The following is a 22,500-nucleotide window of genomic DNA, read 5'->3' as shown; positions in this document are numbered from 1 at the left end:
AATGGGAGAAAGGAGGAAGAGTCCGGATTAGCGCTAACGGAAGGGCTTCGACGTGGCCCATCATGTAACTGGTGTAACGGGTTGCCGTCTCAGGAGATTATTTATCACACCCAAACCTGAGTCACCAATCACAGATGTGCCCACAAACATAGATGCAGTCACGCATATGTACACACACACACACACACACACACACACAAAACGCTGTTTTTTGGGGGAAACATTTATAAGATGTTGCCAAGAATTGTAAGAGAAACTCCTGCTGGAATGTACAATCATACACTGCCGTATTTTGTAGCTTTTACAGAATATAAAGTGGGCTGTCTGAAAAAAGGTAAACATGCAATTAGGCCTTTCGAAAAATAGCCCTCGTTTTTTTGCTTTGTAACAGCTGGATTTGGCCGAGGCTCTGAGACCCAAAACCACAACACATCTGATTGAAACCACGTGTGTCATGGTGTCTGGGTGAAAGAGTGGGGTGGGTTAGTGGTGAGAGTGGGGTGGGGGAGAGAGAGGGTGAGTGGGGTGGAAGAGTGGGGCAGGAGAATGTGGTGAAGGAGTGGGGTGGGGGAGTGGTGGGGTAGAAGGGGGGGGGGGAGAGTGGAGTGGGACAGTGTGGGGGGAGAATGGGGTGGGTGAGTGGCGTGGATTCGTGATGAGTGGGGTGGGAAAGTAAGAGGGTGAGTGGTAGGTGGGATAGTGGGGTGGTTTAGTGAGAAGGGAGAGTGGGGATAATTAGTGGGGTGGGTGAGTGTAGAGGGAGATTGGGGTGAGTGATTGGGGTGGGTGAGTGTTAATGTAGAGTGGGGAAAGAGAGTGGGGAAAGAGAGTGGGGTGAATGATTGGCATGGGTGAACATGGAGAGTGAGTTGGGAAGCTTAGTAGGGTGAGAGAGTGGGGTGAATGATTAGCATGGGTGAACATGGAGAGTGAGTTGGGAAGCTTAGTAGGGTGAGAGAGTGGGGTGAATGATTAGCATGGGTGAACATGGAGAGTGAGTTGGGAAGCTTAGTAGAGTGGGAGAGTGGGGTGAATGGGTGTGGAGGGAGAGTGTCGAGAGTGAGTTAGTGTGGAGGGTGATTGGGGTGTGTGATTGGAGAGGGAGAGTGGGGATGGTTGAGTGTGGACAGAAAGTGGGGATAATTAGTGGGGTGGGTGAGTGTGAAGGGTGAGTGGGGTTTGTTAATGGAGTGAGTGACTGGGCTGGATTAGTGTGGAGGGGTGAGTGGGGTGGGTGAGTGTGGAGGGTGAGTGGGGTGGGTGAGTGTGGAAGGTGAGTGGGGTGGGTTAGTGTGGAAGGTGAGTGGGGTGGGTTAGTGTGGAAGGGTGAGTGGGGTGGGTGAGTGTTGAAGGGTGAGTGGGGTGGGTTAGTGTGGAGGGGTGAGTGGGGTGGGTGAGTGTGGAGGGTGAGTGGGGTGGGTTAGTGTGGAAGGTGAGTGGGGTGGGTTAGTGTGGAAGGGTGAGTGGGGTGGGTTAGTGTGGAGGGGTGAGTGTGGAGGGTGAGTGGGGTGGGTTACTGTGGAAGGTGAGTGGGGTGGGTTAGTGTGGAAGGGCGAATGGGGTGGATGAGTGTGGAGGGTGAGTGGGGTGGGTGAGTGGGGTGGGTTAGTGTGGAAGGGTGAGTGGGGTGGGTGAGTGTGGAGGGTGAGTGTGGAGGGTGAGTGGGGTGGGTGAGTGGGGTGGGTTAGTGTGGAGGGGTGAATGGGGTGGGTGAGTGTGGAGGGTGAGTGGGTTAGTGTGGAGGGTGAGTGGGGTGGGTTAGTGTGGAGGGGTGAGTGTGGTGGGTGAGTGTGGAGGGTGAATGGGTTAGTGTGGAGGGTGAGTGGGGTGGGTTAGTGGGGTGGTGGGTTAGTGTGGAGGGTGAGTGGGGTGGGTGAGTGGGGTGGGTTACTGTGGAAGGTGAGTGGGGTGGGTTAGTGTGGAAGGGTGAATGGGGTGGGTGAGTGTGGAGGGTGAGTGGGGTGGGTGAGTGTGGAGGGTGAGTGGGGTGGGTTAGTGTGGAAGGGTGAGTGGGGTGGGTGAGTGTGGAGGGTGAAGTGTGGAGGGTGAGTGGGGTGGGTTACTGTGGAAGGTGAGTGGGGTGGGTTAGTGTGGAAGGGCGAATGGGGTGGATGAGTGTGGAGGGTGAGTGGGGTGGGGTGAGTGGGGTGGGTTAGTGTGGGAAGGGTGAGTGGGGTGGGTGAGTGTGGAGGGTGAGTGTGGAGGGTGAGTGGGGTGGGTGTGAGTGGTGGTGGGTTAGTGTGGAGGGGTGAATGGGGTGGGTGAGTGTGGAGGGTGAGTGGGTTAGTGTGGAGGGTGAGTGGGGTGGGTTAGTGTGGAGGGTGAGTGTGGTGGGTGAGTGTGGAGGGTGAATGGGTTAGTGTGGAGGGTGAGTGGGGTGGGTTAGTGGGGTGGGTTAGTGTGGAGGGTGAGTGGGGTGGGTTAGTGGGGTGGGTTAGTGTGGAGGGTGAGTGGGGTGGGTTAGTGTGGAGGGTGAGTGGGGTGGGTTAGTGTGGAGGGTGAGTGGGGTGAGTGAGTGTGGAGGGTGAGTGGGGTGAGTGAGTGTGGAGGAGTGAGTGTGGAGGGTAAGTGGGGTAAGTGAGTGGGGTTCGTTGTGGTGGTGGATGTGAAATAAATGTAAAAGGTCAGGCTGAAATGTGATCTGAATTGTTATCTCAGGCCGGGATGTTCAGACATTCAGAGCTCATAAATACTGTTTAGAGTTAGAATCTTCTGTCCAGAGAGAGAGAGAGAGAGAGAGAGAGAGAGAGAGAGAGAGAGAGAGAGAGAGAAAGTGCAAGTGCAGCTCTTACTTTAATGAAGGAGTGCTGTTTAATGGAGACGTACAGGGAACTGTTAACCACCGAGTGCGTCATGAGGGTGTTTTACAGAATGAGGCCAGGGAACAAGCTGCAAAGACATCAACACTTTTATATTCCTCTCACACACAGATCCGTAAACTCACACACACACACACACACACTCACCCAGCCGTCTCACACACACACACACACACCCATCACACACTGTCACATCTACACACATGGCTCCAGCGCGACCTGAAACTATCACTCTCTAATCTTCAGCTTTAACACAACCCTAACACAAGGCTTAGAGTAGTTCAGAGTTTTGGTTTATTTATATTTTCCTGGACTAAAATAGAGTATTCTACATAATTCTCTAAAAAAATCCATTTATCCATTTCTGTACAGCTTCATAGGGTTGCAGGGATCCTGGAGTCTATCCCTGGGGTTGAAATTGAAATATAGAATGTTCTTGTTCTTTCTGCTGCTCCATGTTTGGGGTCACCACAGCAGATCGTTTGGTCCGCATGTTTAGATTTGGCACAGGATTTACACCGGATGCCCTTCCTGACTCAACCCTCCCATTGAACCCGGGCTTAGGACCTTAACTCTTCAGTGGCTGGGTTAGCGCCCTCCACTAAGGTTATTATCCCTAACCTTTATCCCTAATGAGCAAAAGGTGTAAAGGTGGCAAGCAAAAAAACTCCCTGAGATGATATGAGGAAGAACCTAGGCTCAGAAGGGAATCCTCATATCAGCACATGTCTCTAGACTAGGTGAGGAACCCGGAGAACCTGGAGGAAACTCCCAAAGCAGAACACACACACAGCAGAGGCAGGACTCAAACCCCAAACCCCCAGAGCTGTGAGACAAACCAGCTACTCACTACACCCCCATTTTTTCTACACCTAGCTGTAAAAGTAAACACCATCATAATATTCACCGAGAGTGCATCCGTGCTCAGGTTTCTATCCTGGTGAAGAAAAATATGAAGTCATGACAGCAAACATACATATATGCATGGCAGGCTAATTGCTGCTATGTCTGCTGGCGTTCCATATTTATGAAAGACACTATTGTATGGACTGCTGTTCCACATGTCATACATGACACCCTATACATCCAGTCATCTCACTTAACACCTATAACTTCTCAAAAACTCTTAGAGTCTCTAAGAGATAAGATCGACACCTGCATTAGCAAAATACTTAGAATGAAGAAACTAACATGCATGAAAAAGGCGACGGGCTAAGGGCCTTGCTCGAGGGCCCAAGAAGAAGAAGTCTCCAGTGTTAGCTCATGTAAAACAAGAAATAAAGCTTTTACATATTTACATAATTTACACTATTTAGACTTACTATAGAGATTACAAAGAGCCTAAGACACAAACACAAAGAGTAAGATTAATATAATTTTAATTAATTCATCAATTCATTTTTTTCTTATTTATATGCAGTTTTTCCTGATTGTTTAATTTAATTTAATTTAATTTAATTTAATTTAATTTAATTTAATTTAATTTAATTTAATTTAATTTAATTTAATTTAATTTAATTTCTGCTATTATTCTATTATTATTTTATTATTCTATAGGTATTATCATTATACGTTATATTTTGCATTTTATTTAGCAAAAAAAAAACATGATTTCTCTGTTTTTCTTTAATTCATGAATTTTTATTGCATTTAAAAATATCTTCTACACTTTTTGTCCATTTCTTCGTCACTTACAATGTTGACAAATAAATAAATGCTCTGTCAAACAGCCACATTAAATGTATTGTTCATGTGGATTCCTAGCAGACGCCCTTATCCAGGGCCCAAGGAATGAGTGTCCAGTGTTAGCTCATGTAAAAGAAGAAATAAAGCTTTTATCTATTTACCTAATTTACACTATTTACTTCAACTTTAACTTTCTATTTACTTCAACTTTAACTAAAACAATGTTCATGTCGTGTCGTGCACCGAGACGTGCTTTTATTATATAAAATCACCCTGATGGTGGTAACGCTAACTCCACTGCATGTTGTCTGCCATGTTGTCGAGAATTTTCCTCAAACATCACAACCCCTATGTGTTTTATTCCTTATGACATAAGAGCTGTTTATGGAACATGTTCACTGATTGAGCATGTGACGTTAACAATCATTCAATCAAATGCTAACACTAACACTTCACACGCACCTCGCTGGATGTACAGGGTGACACCAGTTATTACATGTTTATAGCACGGTTATGTCAGGGTTACGATGCGGGATTCATTTATCGAGCGCTAGGGACAAACAAATCTACAAGCCTACAAGGTATTCTAGAGAAAAGGGAAGGGTGGATTCCTCACTCCCTCAAACACAATCCCACCCCCCACCCCCCTCCTCCACTCCTTTTCCTCCCAAACAGGATGTTTGATGGATTGTGTGTGGTGGCCCAGCAGATGCGAGCCGAGAGCTCTTTCTTGGAAAGTTATTTGAGGTGAGATAAAGTTATCAGCGCTCCACTCCTGATACTTCTCGCTAAGACTAACATTGATTTACTGCGCGATCTCTTGCACAAGGAGTTTATTAAACACGCCAAGAAAGCCAATATCATCACTAAACCTTACAGCGAGTCTTCCAAGCGACTATTAATTTTCACTTGCTGCCATAACTTGTGGCTTAATGAGATGTGGGAGATGTGGATGTGTTTGGAGAGTGAAACATAAATGGCAGTAACTTGGCTTGTTTTGTGATGATTCCCAAACTGTACAAATCTGACTGGGGAGGGGAAGAGGAATAACAGTAACTGGGAGGATTATACAATCCACTGGACTCCAGTAGCATCCAGGATATTTACCTTTTATACGCTATAATGCTTAATATCTATGTCTGTTTTTCTATTCTAAATCATTCCAGCAGTCGACTCTATATCAGCAGATATCTTTTGAATTATTATTTGAAGCCATCATTAGTCCTTGTATACAGTGTAATGTATATACAGTATATATATATATATATATATATATATATAGGTTTATAGGAATAAAGTGTTTATTCGTCTTATTTGTGCCATGAAAGTCCAGGCTAAAACTCTCCAGCAGGTCGCTGTGAGTCGTCAAGTTAAGAATGGAAGTCAGGAAAAGAGCTATCTCACCTAAAATGGAAAATATTTCCTTTCACAGAGCTGGAGAAAAGGATAATAAGATATCAGTGTACTTAAGGAGACCATCCCGGACAGTGAAAACTGCAAATCCAGACGTGAAACAAACACAGATACAAAAACACAATGGAAGAACTAGTGGAAGAAAAACATTTGAAAAAAAAGAAAGAAAAGGAAACACGACAGAGACTTACAAAGATCCCAAGACGCAAACACAAAATGGAGTAACATTAATATAATTTTAATTCATGTTCTTTTTGCCCCTTATTTATTTGCAGTTTTTATTTTATTTTATTTTATTTTATTTTATTTTATTTTATTTTATTTTATTTTATTTTATTTTATTTTATTTTATTTCTGCTTTATGCTATTATTCTATGATTATTCTATGATTATTTTATTATTATATTGCTATTATTATTATATGCATTTTTACAATATTTTGCCATTTTTATTTAGCAAAAAAAATTGTTTTTGTATTTTCTGACTGCCTCATATTCCATGATTTCTCTGTTTTTCTTTAATTCGTGAATTTTTTATTGCATTTAAAAATGTCTTCTTCTTTTTTTTAACACTTTTTGTCCATTTCTTCGTCACTTACAATGTTGACAAATAAATAAACGTTCTGTAAAAAAAAAAAACCACATTAAATGCCTTGTTCATGTGGATTCATCATTTCAAATGAGGGGGTGTGTAAACTTTTGCACTCGACTGATAAAAAAAAAAAATCATTTTGTAATTAGAGTGGAAGTGTGGAGCATCATAATGACATGAAATTCGATTAAAGAGAAGTGAGTCACTTGTGCAGACTGGAAATCAGGACAGGTGTGTGTGTGTGTGTGTGTGTGAAACAGATATTGAGACTCTTCAATTACAGCCAACCAGTACTTGTAGCTAAACACCTGCTTATCGGATAACATCTAACCTGACAACATTTTGGACACACACACACACACACACACACACTCACAAACACACTTAAAGAGCTCTAATCAGCTCACTCACTCTTTTTGGTCAAGCATCTCATAGCTTTGAAGTTCCACCACATGATCACAGAGCGTGACCGGCCTGAGGGATTGATCCGCACTGGACACTTCAGCATCGCTAATGACAGGGAGCCTGGAATCATCAAAAGAAATGCAAATCAGCCTTCCTGACGTAGAAAGAGTGTATATATATAACATGAGGCTTATATCAGAGAAGATCTAAACGATATAAATTAAGCAGTGTCATAAATCACAGGCTGATAACTGGTTCGAAATGTAAACAGTGACAAAATTCAGCTCGAGTGACCTCACTGGATAGTCTCAGGACCGCAAGAACAATTGACACTCAAGTTTCCTGTAAAGCATAGAACTGAAGAATCCAGAAGTGACAGAACTTGCTCATAGAAAGAGAAATGATTTATAAATACGCTCTCCGGTGACACGGGGATGAGGATGGATTCCCGTCTAGTGTCTGGTTCCTCTTCAGGTTTCTTCCTGGTGTCATTTCCGGGAGCTTTTCCTCGTCATCGTCTCCTCTGGCTTGCTCGTCAGGGACAAGGTTCATTGTTAAAAGCGCTGTAGAAATAAAACTGAATTGAATTGAATATATTGGAGTCTTTGATCTGCCGTTGCATCAAGTCAGCTTTCGTCAGGAAGGAATTAGTGTTAAGTCAATAATGAGCTCAGAAACTACGCTGAACCTGTTAGCTGCTCAGGAGCTCTTGATTGCACAATTTCCCATATTATAAATAATAAATAATAAATATTTACATCATTTACATAGTCCAGATAGGGATGAGCCTGGTTCCTCTCAAGGTTTCTTCCTCATATCATCTTCAGGGAGTTTTTCCTCATCACCGTCGCCTCAGGTGTCTCATTAGTGATAAAATAGTAACTTTCTCATTTTTATTCTATGTTTCTATATTTCTGTAAAGACAGCGTGCATTGTTAAAAGCGCTATTTGAATTGAATTGAATATATATGTAATTTATATACATACACACACAGGATATTTCTCGTAAGCTGCTTTATAGAAATGTCATCGTCTAAAGCTCTATACAAGTAAATTATCTATTCAGCTTTTTCATCCGTACTTCATTCCAACAACAGAAAACATGCTGACAGAACAATAGAGCACACTCTTAGCCTTTGTTTAAGCTTGTTAAGTCAGTTCTCCTGCATTGTGTTCAGACACAACATGAAAAGCAGCGCCTCCTCAAACTGCTGCTGTAAGTCGTGTAACGATCCCGAGGCTCTTCTAGCGCGAAGCTTTCTGACGCACCGCTTAAGCTGGGTAGAAATCCGGCAATTAGGGACCGACGGGAAGAAAACAGCTTGGGCACGCTCATTCACTCGGCCCCGACTGAAACATTCCACAGCTCGGGTTTTTTACAGAGCAGGTGAATGTTCGGTATGTCGAGTGGGTTTGATGTCATCTTAAGAAGCCCATTCGAAAATTCAGGCGAGGAATGAGCTTTAAAGCGTCGCTCAAAGGCAAACCAGTTGCGGGCTTGTCTGAGGTTTTAATTAAGTTTGGTATTTAGTGAGCTTGCTTTGTTGAGAATGTTCGTGATGACAAACACGGATCTTTACTAATGGATCAACTCGTTCCGCCTCATGCGCGTCGATCTTGTCTACGGAGAATACTTATTTGTAACAGAACAGAAAGCTGACACCAGTAATGATTGATTTAGTTTAATTACATGTGGCTTGTGACATGATTCTCTCTCTCTCTCTCTCTCTCTCTCTCTCTCTCTCTCATGTTATTCTGCAGCTATATTAGGTGTCATGAGAGGATTACGCTAACGGGTCACGGTGAATAGGTGCCTGTTCTACATTTCTAATAATAACCCCAGCAAAAGCAGAGAGGAAACCTAACACGTGAAAGGTCTGCGTTCTTTGACGTCACACTTTTTAGGCTTTTTCGCATCGATTCCATCGCATGAAAGCAGCTTCCTCGCTTAATGGATGAGCTCTTTTCTTGGCAATCGACAAACAAAAAAGCTGATCTTTGATGTCTCCTATAAGGATGATGCAAACACATCATGTGTGTGTGTGTATGTGTGTGCGTGCGTGTGTGTGTGTGTGCGTGCGTGTGATTTCAGTCCAGGATAGATTTCCATCTGTCCTCTTTCCCATGCAACACAATGCAGTGTCTAAAGTCTCACAGTAACAGGAGCAGCAAATATCTGTCATTTACACAGCGTGCACTTAATACAAGCGACCACAGAAAGTGGAAACGCTCCATAACTGCCCCGAATATTGCTTGAACGAGCATAAAGAGCATCTTGAAAGAGCTCAGGGTGGCCAAGAACATTTTGCGAGAACATTTCAAGCTTTTCGGTGGCTTTTCTCCATGTAATAATAATAATAATAATAATAATAATAATAATAATAATAACAATGGGGTCCATTTCTAGGTCTCTACCCACACATGCACTGTAAAGAGAGCAAAAAAGGAAGTGAGGAGAAAATAAAGAGCAGGAATAAGAAAGTTTGTTTTAGGTTTTGATGAGAGGAAGAAGTGCAGTCCTAAAAAGTCCTGAGGGACGATGTTCTAAAATTTGGAGGTTACACCAATAAAAGATCTCCCCAGTGATCCTTCAGTCCAGCAGAGCAGGAGTCAGAGCAGGTTCACCTCTGATATTGGGTATAATTTTACTAAAAGTGTTTTGACATTACTGGGGTCTAAAAAGCGCTACAGAAAATAAATAAAATAATAAAAATAATAAACAAACAAACAAACAAACAAACAAACAAATAAATAAATACATGATTGAACAAATAAACAAACAAACAAATAAACAAACAAATAAACAAACAAATAAACAAACAAATAAATAAATAAAATCCTTTTCGTGAATTGTCTTTCTCTTGATCCCAAACAAAAAAAACCCATAAAATTTAATAAGAATCCATAAGATTGGAATTTGTGTAACAAAATATATTAAAATAAAGACCTTGGTGGATATAAATCTGAAAGAAAAACCCTGAATGTTTTTTTTAAATTAATGTTTATTATTTTAAACTGATTTATCAAATTCAGGTGATGAACAACAGAATCAGCAGAAACAAAAGTGGGTTTTGAGGTTTTGAGTTGAGTCAGTAAAGGATTTTCTTTCTTTCCTTCTTTCTTTCTTTCTTTCTTTCTTTCTTTCTTTCTTTCTTTCTTTCTTTCTTTCTCTATCTATCTATCTATCTATTATTTTATTTTATTTTATTTTATTTTATTTTATTTTATTTTATTTTATTTTATTTATTTATTTATTTTATTTTTTCTTTATTTTATTTAATTTATTGCTTTTATTATTATTATTATTATTATTTTATTCCTGTAGTGCTTTTAAGACCCCGGTAATGTCCCAGATCAATTCACCAAATGGTCCAAAAGGGTCCAAAGGGTCAGAACAGTGAAATACCACAGGGTTAAATGTAAGCGTTCGGTGTGAGTAAAGCGTCTCAGCAGCACAATGCTGAACACATTGAGCTGATTCTCATAAGTGACCTGGTATTTCCTCTGGCTTGCTCATTAGGGATCTAAATATAACCCCACATCTTGATTTCTGTATAACTGCTCTTGTGACAATGCCTATTGTTAAAGCTTCTGTATAAATAAAACAGAATTAAAGAGAATAATAGCTGCTGATGAACATACTCACGGAGGAATACCTGAATCATAAGCTCAGAGTAAATCACCTAATAAAAGGCATTTCCTTTCGTTTCAGCTCTCCTTATTTATTTATTTATTTATTTTTAAATCTGTTCTTTAAATATCCTTGTATAGGAAGTGTGTCTCTTGTTGTCTCTTCTGTCATCACCTCAATTTACAGGAAAGTCAAACGCATGCCAGAGGCCACGAATATTCTTTGTGCCGAGGTCGGAACAGACGCGTGATGCTGCTCGCTAACCATAAAGCAACTAAACGAATGGTTTCATTTCTTTTTCCAATTATTTTACGCTGAAGTAGTCATGTTCCCCGAACACAGTGTCTTTACATACTTTACTATGTGCATTCAATGAATCATCCCTTGACTTCCTGTCGATTGGGAAGATCAGATTCGTATCTCACCTGTTTTGTCAATTCCAAGGAAACAGGAAGTGGAACGTTATTTGTCAGTATTCATGTTTATGAATGCCTTCATGGATGAGATGAGATGGTTACAATATTAAGTAGATTTATACGCCGATCAACATCACAAGCGCCGTCTACTCTACTGACGCCATTTTACGTATCCGCACGCAGTCATGCCCCACGAGCAACTCGAATCCCCTCGGATCTATGCCTGCAAGGCTGAAACGAAGGCAAACAAGCTCCTTATCACCGATCTTTATTTCATCTGTATTACTGATAATCAAGCTAATCTGGCTAAATAATCTAGATAGCAGGCTAAGAGAGTTGGCGTGTTTACAGTGTGTGTGAAGAGTAATGAACTCTGAACATCTATGTGTGTATTATCAGAAAAGAGGTTTCCTTAAGGGTTTTCCCTACTAGCTTTCTTACCTTAAAGCTTGAACTTTTTTCTCATACCTCAGTCTAAACTGCTGAGATAAATCTCTTCTGCACACCTGCAACGTTTATCTGAGGCACAACATGGAAACCACGTGAAAAAGCCCTCCGAGGCTGAACCGCCGTGATTACGTCACCTGTGTATGAAAGGTCTTGGGTATTTGGTGTGATATCTTTGCACTGATGTTCCAGTAACACTGAACGTCTCTAAATACCCCTGTAACAACCCCTAATATCCATCTCTCCTGCCCCATGACTGTAATCAGGCTGCGCAGGGCAGTAATCTGCGTAACCAGCACCTTAGCATTTGCTGAGTGGTAAACTGCTGCGTAAACTCTAGGCTTGGAATAGTGTGGGAGAAGACAGGAGTCTAATGGAGAGAGAGAAAGAGAGAGAGAGAGAGAGAGAGAAGTACATTTGAGAAGGTAAGTAAGAAGTACACTTGAATGGATCCTAATTCTCTCTTTGACAAAGACAGAGACAGACAGACAGCTCTGGAGAGAAACCTGAGGAGAAACAGAAGGAATTCTCTCCATTGTTTTGTGTGCTTGTTGTTTTTGTCCATAAGCCCCATCCTTTTTTCCCCCCCGGGGTGTGTGTCAGCAGGGGGGGGTGTAAACGCAGCTTCTGTAACTCACAGCGGCTCCTCTCGCTGGTTTCTCCCCATTCAGGGGCAGGATCCCCCGGGCTCCACTTTCCCAGAGGGAGTGAGGCCCATTGTGAAGCACCTGAGGCCCAGCAGGAGAGCTCTGAGCTGCGCTCCAAACACACAGCACAGCCCCGGGACGAGCGTCTGAGCCTGGAGGCCATGACCTGGAGAACGCTAGGTTCTGGGGAAAGATGAAGAACTCATGCATTTGGTTGAACTCAGGTTAAGGAGTGGCTCTCGGGTGCAAAGTCTGACGTGTGTTGGCTCTCTGCTTAAACAAACCAGAGCATGTTTCCTGTGAGGCTACTAAACCAGGCAACATTGCTCAATTGTTGCCTTTTACCACTATACCTACTGGAAGTATAAGAAATTCCGGCACCATAAACCGGACCTGAGGGTTCTCTGTTAGTCACCAGTTGTTTGGTTTTGAGAATTTGCTCAAGACACCACACAACACCATATACACACTGATTCACTGGTGCTGTAAACACCACATACAGCTAATTCATTCATGTTTCCAAGATACACACCGTGCTAGTTTATTTGCAGACCTTTCTTGTTTTAAAACTAATTTTTGCATCACCGAAACAACAATTTTCTCCTGTTTTTCTTGTGTCCATGTTCAGCATGGAACGTCTTTGTCATGTCCCTCTCCACAGTGGTGTTTAATATGAAGCTCATATGAAAGTAGACACTCAGGATTTTAAGAATTTGTAGTTTTTCATCAGTGTTTCTGTCTGGATCGAGCCTATTAGCCTGCTAAGAAAGCCAAATCGGTTATTTTTCTCCACGCAAATGTTTCTATCTTCAAAGTAAAGGTTGATATCAAACCCGTTTCTGAGACACCCCAAGTGCTTTTTCATAAAGATTTAAGATTCAAAGGTGTTTGTCTTCAACCACTTATCCAACAGAGGGAAAAACACACGTCTCACACGTCTGAGTCCTGACTCAATTTTATATCAGAACTTGCAGCCAGAAAATCATTCATTTGTTTATACTGAGTGAAAATGTTCCGTAAGTTAGACTGCAGTGTGCTGGTAAACAGGGTTAAAGGTGAAGTGGGTTTCTGTAGAAAAAGTTAAATAAATAAAAAATCGCTAAAGCCCAGTTTTGTTTTTCTTATTTAATTGCTTCTATTAATAATGACATCATTGCACACTTCACTGTAAATATTATGGGTTGATTCTTGTTATTAAACACATATTAATTGAGATGGATGAACTCCAGCAGTGAGCTCGCTATCAGCGACCTACGTGCCAGGCTGCTATGGCACATGCAGGAGCCGCTTGCCCAATGTCGAGACTGGACACACCTTAATGACTGCCCTGAAGTCCAACCGACACAAGGTCACGGACGGACTTTGTCCTCATGCAGACGTTAACGTCGCCATACTCCTGGTCTGGCGTGTGACTCAGAGACGAGTCGACAAGACAAGGCTGTGTGCTTGGGCTAATTTGAGCAGACTTTGCCCTGCTGTGAAAGCTGCCTGAGGCTGAGCAGTGTTTACCTCTAGCAGGATCTATATAAAACTCTGAATGCCGTGACAGCGTATACGGCGAGACCCAAGGTGGATCGCACAGCACAAACACACGTGTGATTAATGCAGGAGAGGGCAAACACGGCCTTTGTTTGGGAGTGTGATATACTTCTTACTTGTGGCAGTGCTGGAGATGACGATAGAGAAAACAAACACTTCACTCTTATAGTTTTCAATCAGCGTCCATTCACTGCTGAAGGGCTGTGTGTGACAAGCCTGACTGACCAAACACAGGTGTGAAATCACACTCCCACGCACGCCAGGCTTGCATGCATGCACATGTGTACAAAAACATATACATATCTGAACCATCGAACTTCACAGACTGAGCTTCGTTTTTATTTTCACTTATAGCGCATGCTGCACTGTCGGGGGTGTAACACAATGCTATCTGGATATGGATGTGTTTAGTGCTCAAAAACCTTTATCTATATCTGGACTCAAAGTGGGCGTGGCCTAAACTGATTGTTTTAACTGATATAAACCATACCACAGCAACCCCCAGAAAAAGTGGGAAGATAGATGTGCTGTCTTTTAAATCCAAGTTTTATTTATTTATTTGTTTGTTTGTTTATTTATTTACTTTTAATGCATGTATTTATGTATTTATATTGTTCATTTGTTTGCTTATTTATTTATTTGTTTGTTATTTTTTATTTTATTTTTTTACTTCTTATTTGTTTGTTTGCTTATTTATTTATTCTGTTTTTTTGCTTGCTTATTTATTTATTTATTTATTTATTTATTTATTCATTTACTTATTTGTTTGTTTGACATTTATTTATTTATTTACTTAGTATATGTATGTATTTATGTATTTATTTTGTTTGTTTGCTTGATATTTATTTATTTTTATTTAATTCTTATTTGTTGGTTTGCTTATATATTTATTTATTCTGTTTGTTTGCTTATTTATTTATTAATTTATGTACTTATTTATTTATTTATTCGTTCATTTTGTTTGCTTGATATTTATTTATTTATTTACTTATTTGTTTGTTCGCTTGATATTTATTTATTTATTTATTTATTTATTTATTTATTTATTTATTTATTTAAATGTATTTTCCTCAAGTCTGCTTTCTTTCAAGGTTTCTTGAGTTCAGCTCAGCTCAGTTTGCAAACATCCAGAACATTCCACACAACCAGAGGCATTCCTGGATTTGTATTTGTTTTGAAATAGCTGCTTCCTGAAATAAGTCACTTGCACAGTTATTTTATGTTATTTATATATTTTCGCCTGCACTACATCACATCCTACCGCATTGAGAATCAGAATCAGAATCCGCTTTATTGCTCTTATTGATCTGATTGACTCGTACAAGAAATTTGCCTTGGTGTATCGGTGCATGTAAAAGCAAAGGGCGAAAAACGATGAGAACAAACAAAAATGTACATGGATTTTAAGCAAAAGGAAACATTAACTGTATAATAGTGCAGGATTATAATGTATAAAAGAGAACCAGCGCTACAATTACAGCTGCTGCATTCAGTGCTGATGGAAACATTAGTGAACTAGTGTGCAAAGCATGCAGTTTGAGTTTCTAGTTCTGTTTGTTTCCTAAAATAAAAATGAACTTTTAGCACAATTTAAGCCATTGCCACCCTGAGCAGGCAGGAACTAAAGATTGCCACACATTCATGTTAGTTTGCTGAGAAAAGTAAAAACTTCCCAGAATTGAGCAAAATAATAAAATACCAACAACAACAAAAAGTGAACACTTCATAATCCTACCCATTTCTATCCATTTAGATCACACAATCTGTTTAATACAAATGTGTATCATACACACAGGGAAAAAACCCTGAACTGTCACTGAACTCAAGCCAAGTTTACTAAGTAACACACTATCCTATTGGCTTATGCTATAGAAAGACCTATGTACTGCATACACTATCTACAACACCTCCACAACAGTGTTATCTTTATTGAGATCTTTAAAGCCACTTGACTCAGAACCCTGGATTTCCACTAACATCATTCAGCCCAGCCTGCTGTAAATGTTAACTAGATAATGAAACTATAGACTCTTTCATATCTTCCTTCATATCCACTGCTCGTTTGGACCCATTCCACTGCTAAAATAGTAAATAATTACAAAGGATGGCCTCACATGGACAAAAAAAAACCATGGCAAACACTCCCTCGTTGCTCTACAATAAAACCCGACGCCTGAATCCCTTTTTTTCATCGTCCTGTTTAAATACCGCAGGTAAGACGTAGTGACGATGTTTAATGTCGTGTATCCGAAACCTTTTAAAGTCGCCTCTAGGGATTATGGGAAGGTTAAGCTCAGGTGAGACTTCGGAACTTAGGGAAAAGTCGTCCTCTGGCATTGAACTCTCAAGACTGATTAAAAAGCAATGCAAATTTCACGTGTCCTTGATACACGGATAATGAAAAGCTTTAAAAATTCCACTGTATTTAAAGAGAGAGGAAATGGTTTCTAGTGGTGCACCAAGTGTCTCAGTGGTGTTAAAGGAGTGTAAAGGTGTATGTTAGCTGAAGCTAGCCGTTTTGAAACTTCAGATACAAACAAATGCAGCTAAATCACCTGAACGGCTTTCTTCCCAGGCTGTTTTCCCTGACTGTCAATCAACAGACATTGTGATTGACAGGCAGGTTGAGACGCCGGCTTGTCCTGATTGGCCGGATCTCATCGGCCTACTTTTTTGTTGACATAAAAACAAGAGGCCCAAAAACTGGTGTCTCTTCTCTAAGATGATATTTTGTATTCAGGTGGATGAACATTAGCTGAAATGTGCCAACGATCACAAAAGTCTGAGGTGGGAATCTCACCTGGCCACACCTTTAATTAGCTACCTGATCGCACCTTTAATAATTCCTATACCATCGGATCTGTGTACTCTGTACATAACACACCCAAAGCCACACACACACACACACACACACACACAATGTGTCGAGGCATGGCTACCAGAGCTGTGTAGTGTACATTAAATGCACAGACCTCAGCTAGCTATGCATTTTGAAAAGAATTCTTTAACAAAAGTATTTATATGGCTGCCACATCATGTATTACAGGTGCAGCAGCTCGTTTAAGTTAACAACCTGTATCCAGATGTGACACTGAAGTCAACAAAGTCGCTACTGGTCAAATAAACTCAACACGCAGACAAAACACAAACACACACACCTGTTAGTGCTGAGGACGGATGCTTCGGAAAATTTTTTGCGTTCCACACATTGGTCCTTCACACACACCTTCCTACACTGTGAGAACTGCTGAATGCACACACACACACACACACACACGCACACACACAAACACACACACATACACATGGAACATCCTTTTCATTATGTTTTCAACTTTCATTATATTGGAGACAGAGATTAATTAATTAATTATGATTAACAAACTGTGCTAGCTAGATAGACAGACAGGCAAGCAGACAGACAGACAGACAGACAGACAGACAGACAGACAGATAGATAGATAGATAGATAGATAGATAGATAGATAGATAGATAGATAGATAGATAGATAGATAGATAGATAGATTTGTAGACAGATAGATAGGAAATCTAGGGATCTATTTTCTTGCCTATTTAATATGCAGTCCAGTGGTTTAGCTAGCAAGACAAGCTAAGAAGCTAGCATTAGTAGCTAGCTGCCTCATATAGTCAATCAACACTGTATGTAAATAATATAAAGTACTTGGTTGATGTTGATGGCAAATGAATTCAAAGTACAGCTAACAATCATTGACAAGAAAAACAAAATAAAGTCATATGTTCCTTAAGAATAAATACACTGAATAATTCAGGAGTTAAAAATGTTTTGGTGAATTAGCTAACTAGCGTAGTATTGTAATGATGAAACAGTGCTAACAACATGGCTTAATGTTGGGGAAAAAAATCAACATTTTGTGCTGTTTTTTTCCCATAAAAGTCTTAAAAGTGTTGAACTGCTGGTCTCAGGCACCACAAATCCACATTCGCACCCAAAAACATTCCGAAATGAACAATGAATTGATTAGCACCCCACCTTGTGCTTGTATTAAAGGTTCCACCTTGTCCACATGCTCTAAAAGGGTCAGAAGGATTAAAGCATCTTGACGTCTGACCTGCGGGTCACGGCACCTTAAGTCATATACAGAGTCTCACCTTTCTGGTCTCTTTGTTCAGATTTTCTAAAACATTCCAGCTAGCTTTGACCAAGAAGAAAGGTTCTGCTTCTTGGTGCGAAAGACAGAAATAATGAAGTGAAAGAGCAGTAAAGGAATATACTAGTGCTAGAAGAGGTTTACTGATTAAGATTAGGTTTTAAGCACTGTGTACTTTTATCGGCAAACGTTGTACTCTATGATTTATAAGCTCACTCTCTGATGTCACTGAGAAGAGGATGGATTGGAGCTTGGACCAAGAGCTTGGACTTCTTCTGGACTTCTGGACACTTTACACAGCACATTTTACATTTCTTTACATATTTTAGGCACCAAACTGCACATTAGTACATATATATATATATATATATATATATATATACTTTATCCTATATTCATGCCACTATATTTCATCAGTTTATTTATTTTTCCTCTGTACATCGAATGCCACTTTATTTCATTTGCTACTTTACGTTGCACAATTATTTCCAATTTTTATTTTATTTTATCTAATTTCTATTTTTATCTTATTCTTTTTTCAATTTATTTTATTATATTTTAACTATTTTCCCCCATTTTGATCCCATTCTAATCAATTATATATATTTCTATTTATTTATTTATTTATTTATTTATTTATTTATTTATTTATTTTACAAATGTCATTATGATAAAATTATAATAATTTTTTTTTAAATATAAATTCATAGGTAGCATTTCATTGCATTCATCTTCCCCTGTATGATTGCATATGTGACCAATAAGACTCTCGAATCCCTCTGTTTTCTCTCAAGGTTTCTTGAGTTGAGCTCAGTTTGCGAACATCTAGAACCTTCTGCAGAACCGTGGACACTCCTGGATTTGTATTTCTTTTCCTTGATAGCTGCTCCCTGAAATGACTCATGCCTCTTCCAATATGACAAATAACACTGGGCTGAATTGTGTTACGTGTATCCTGTGCAGGTGTGTGTAAATATCTCCGTCCTGAGTGATTCCCTGCAGCTCCATCACCCAGGGCTTGGCTGATAAGCTCAGCTCTGTGTATAAGGCTCACGCTTTATCTTATCAAACTCTAAAGCTAATGAGTCCTTGATTATTCGGCAAGTCCATGACCTAGAAAATTCACACTCAAATCAGCGAAAATGAGGCTCTGAGTAGTATGGACTCGCTCGTGTGTATACACGTGGTGTGAGATTAGACCACTGTATCGATCCCGTGCAGGAGAAGTTGCAGGATAGCTTCTATCTCTGAGACTTTGACACATTAATCGCTTCGATTTTCGGTTCTGAGGGATTTAGACGTCATATAACTATTCAGATAGCTTTGGAGCGTGGAGTGTTTATCAGCTTTCTGACAATAATAGCCCAGAACCTATGCAAATATGTTCATTATAATCAAATAGATCTTTCAGGAGTAGGCTTTGTGTGTGCCAGGATAAATATATTTGTGTACTTTCTGATACAGAAGCAAATTTAGAAAATAGTACACGTATCTGATGGCTTTGTATACATTATTCCAACTCAATGAACCCTTTCCTGACCGCTTTGAGAGAACGGTCACGATCGGACGTACGTGTTTACAGTGCGATGAGATTGATGATGATATGATAGACCAAGAGTTCTCGTCGTCTTGTATTTATATAAAAACTGCATCAAGTACAAGCATCAATGAGATCCAACAAGAGGATGCATCAGCATATAGATAGACAGATATGGGCGTGTGTGTGTGTGTGTGTGTGTCTCCAGTTCTCCCGAAGTGCATCAATAAAAACATTGGTGTTTATCAGTGAGTCATTTTGTTTTTATTATGTTATGTTATTATCAACTCAATACTGTCTCTAACAATGAGTGTGTGCTGGAGCGCTGTAACACAGATGGAAAGCAGTCGTCCTAGTGATAACAGCTCCACACACACACACACACACACACATACACACACACACCCACACACACACACCCTCTCGTTGTAGGATCTACAGTTAAAGAACGCAGTTAAAGTACACGGTAACCTCACGGTCCATGTGGTTCAGGCTTTACAGTATAAACCGCTATTTCATGATAACTATATGCTTTCCGTATATATATTTACCGGTGTTACCATGGTAACTACGAGGTAACCATGGCTATACTCTTGAGCAGAACATTATCATGCTTTACTTTCTCCTGATTACACCGCCACAGGTTGCTATACTCTTAAAATATATTATTCTTCATATGTTATTCATTTGATTAGTTACTTGAATTCTGTCGAATTCTCAAAACCGATTGGTCGAATTTTTTTGCAGATGTTTCTGACCAGTGTCCATAGCAGCAGCTCTGACAAGAATGACTGCTGTAATTCAGATTCACAGGGTTCATATTAATCTGCTTCTTCTGATACAGTATGGTTGCTATGGTAACACTGATAACACCAAATGGACAGGGATGTGTGGGGTAGAAGCTCGATATGGTCTAATCCTATTAACAGGATTAAACTTTTTCTCTATAGAAATGTTTACTTCAAATATAAAGGAAGGAGTCTCCAGTGTCAGTGTCAGTGATTTAGTTTAAGTGTAAAGTTCCTGTAAGGATGCATGATGTAGCACTCCATGATGGAAATCCTACAGAAAAAGCATAGTGACAATAATGGACTCTTCCTTTACTTCAGCACGAAGCGTATCATTATACTGATGCTCTGATGGCTCAAGTGGTAAAAGCTCTGGGTTGTTGATCAGAAGGTTGGCGCTCAAGCCCCAGCACTGCCATGCTGCCACTGTTAGACTCAGTTAAGCAAGGCCCTTAACCCTCTCTGCTCCAGGGGTGCTGCATCATAGCTGCCCCTGCGCTCTGACCCCAACTTCCTTAGCTGGGATATGTGATGAAAAATGTGTGTGTGGTGATAATAAAGGCTTCTTATTCTTCTTCCACCAGCTGTTGTTGAGTGGGAAATAGAGGTAGGTTGGTGGTTGAGGTGTTGGACTGCTGCTCAGAAGGTTGTGAGTTTGAATCCCAAGTCCACTAAGCTGCCACTGCTGGACCCCTGAGCAAGAGCCTTAATTGCTCAGTTGTAAAAATGAGACAAATGTAAGTTCTTCTTTCGGCTTTTCCCTTCAGGGGTCACCGCAGCGAATCATCTCTCTCCACCTATCCCTATCTTCTGCATCCTCAACACTTGCACCCACTAGCTTCATATCATCATTTATTACATCCATATACCTCCTCTTTGGCCTTCCTCTTTGCCTCTTGCCTGTATAGCCAATATACTCACTCTCCAAACCATCTTAATCTGGCCTCCGTCCCCCCCAAACGTCCAACATGAGCCGTCCCTCTGATGTACTCGTTCCTAATCCTGTCCAACCGTGTCACTCCCAAAGAGAACCTCAACATCTTCAGCTCTGCTACCTCCAGCTCTGACTCCTGCCTCGTCCTCAGTGACACTGCCTCTAAACCAAACCTACAGCATGGCCGGTCTCACCACTGATAAATGTAAGTTGCTCTGGATAAGACACATCGACAGACTCGAGCCAACTTAGAGTCATTAAATCATCTAATGGCACGTTTTGCGGATTTGGGAGGAAACCTGAGAACCCAGAGGAAACCCAGAGTAAAGATATTTTATTATACCTATTTATAAATCCTACTACGCCTGTACATAAGACATCTATTCTCCTGTACATATCAGCCCCATAGCTCTATATTTATTGTAAATATGCCACTGGTTGGATGCTAACTGCATTTCATTAGCTCTGTACATGTACTCTGCACAATGCCAATAAAGTTGAATCTAATCTAATCTAATCCAATCCAATCTAATCTAATCTAATCCAATCCAATCCAATCCAATCCAATCCAATCTAATCCAATCCAATCCAATCCAATCCAATCTAATCCAATCCAATCCAATCCAATCCAATCTAATCTAATCTAATCTAATCTAATCTAATCTAATCTAATAATGATGTCTGCCAGAAATGTGAATGTAAATAGTGTTAGCTTCAGTCAGTGAGAATGTTTGGTATACAGCGCATAAATACAGAGACGCACCGGTGCTGGTTGGCTGTGTTTTGGAACATATCATGTAATGTTGTTATTGTCCTTGGTGTAGTTTAGTGTTTCAGACTGATCCATTTGGGAAAAGGCCCGAAGGCCAAAGAACTATTGTCCTGGAAATACGAAAAGCGATATTGAGGACATATAAACTCTCTCTCTCTCACACACACACACACACACACACACACACACCTTGCCTTGTTAACATCGCTTCTATTGTAAGACATGTACATCAGGTCTATTGTAAAGCATGTCCTTGTTACACTAGTGACTCGACCTGTTCCTTTCTGTAAACGGTTCCCATCTGAAGAACACATGACTCACAGACTCCATCACACACACACACACACACACACACACATCCATCACACACACACACATGCATCACACACACCACATCCATCACACACGCACACGCATCCATCACACACACACACACACATCCATCTCACACACAGCCATCTCACATACACACACATCCATCACACACACACACATCCATCACACACATCCATCACACACACACACATCCATCACACACACACACACACACACACACACACACATCCATCACACACACACATGCATCACACACACACACATCCATCACACACGCACACGCATCCATCACACACACACACATCCATCTCACACACAGCCATCTCACATACACACACATCCATCACACACACACATCCATCACACACATCCATCACACACACACACATCCATCACACACACACACAC

At 40.7% G+C, this 22,500-nt stretch overlaps 2 long non-coding RNA genes across 2 annotated transcripts in view; one reads left to right on the top strand and one right to left on the bottom strand.

The window, feature by feature from the left end:
• LOC131371197 (uncharacterized) overlaps window positions 1-6,098 on the top strand; it is a 6,341-nt gene extending 243 nt beyond the window's left edge. The window contains exon 2 of the long non-coding RNA XR_009207509.1: window positions 5,938-6,098. This is a non-coding gene — a long non-coding RNA (uncharacterized LOC131371197). The remainder of the gene's footprint in view (window positions 1-5,937) is intronic.
• A 308-nt stretch (window positions 6,099-6,406) lies between these two features.
• Window positions 6,407-8,342, bottom strand: LOC131342044 (uncharacterized). Its single transcript, XR_009202946.1, has 3 exons — window positions 7,673-8,342; window positions 7,330-7,477; window positions 6,407-7,034 (listed from the first exon to the last, which is right to left on the bottom strand). It is a non-coding gene; the product is annotated as an uncharacterized LOC131342044 (long non-coding RNA).
• Between the last annotated feature and the right edge of the window lie 14,158 nt (window positions 8,343-22,500).

The sequence above is a fragment of the Hemibagrus wyckioides genome, linkage group LG20 (genome assembly GCF_019097595.1).
Source record: "Hemibagrus wyckioides isolate EC202008001 linkage group LG20, SWU_Hwy_1.0, whole genome shotgun sequence".
Classification (NCBI taxonomy): domain Eukaryota; kingdom Metazoa; phylum Chordata; class Actinopteri; order Siluriformes; family Bagridae; genus Hemibagrus; species Hemibagrus wyckioides.
Note: the sequence above shows the minus strand (reverse complement) of the source record. Positions and strands in the feature narration are given on the sequence as shown.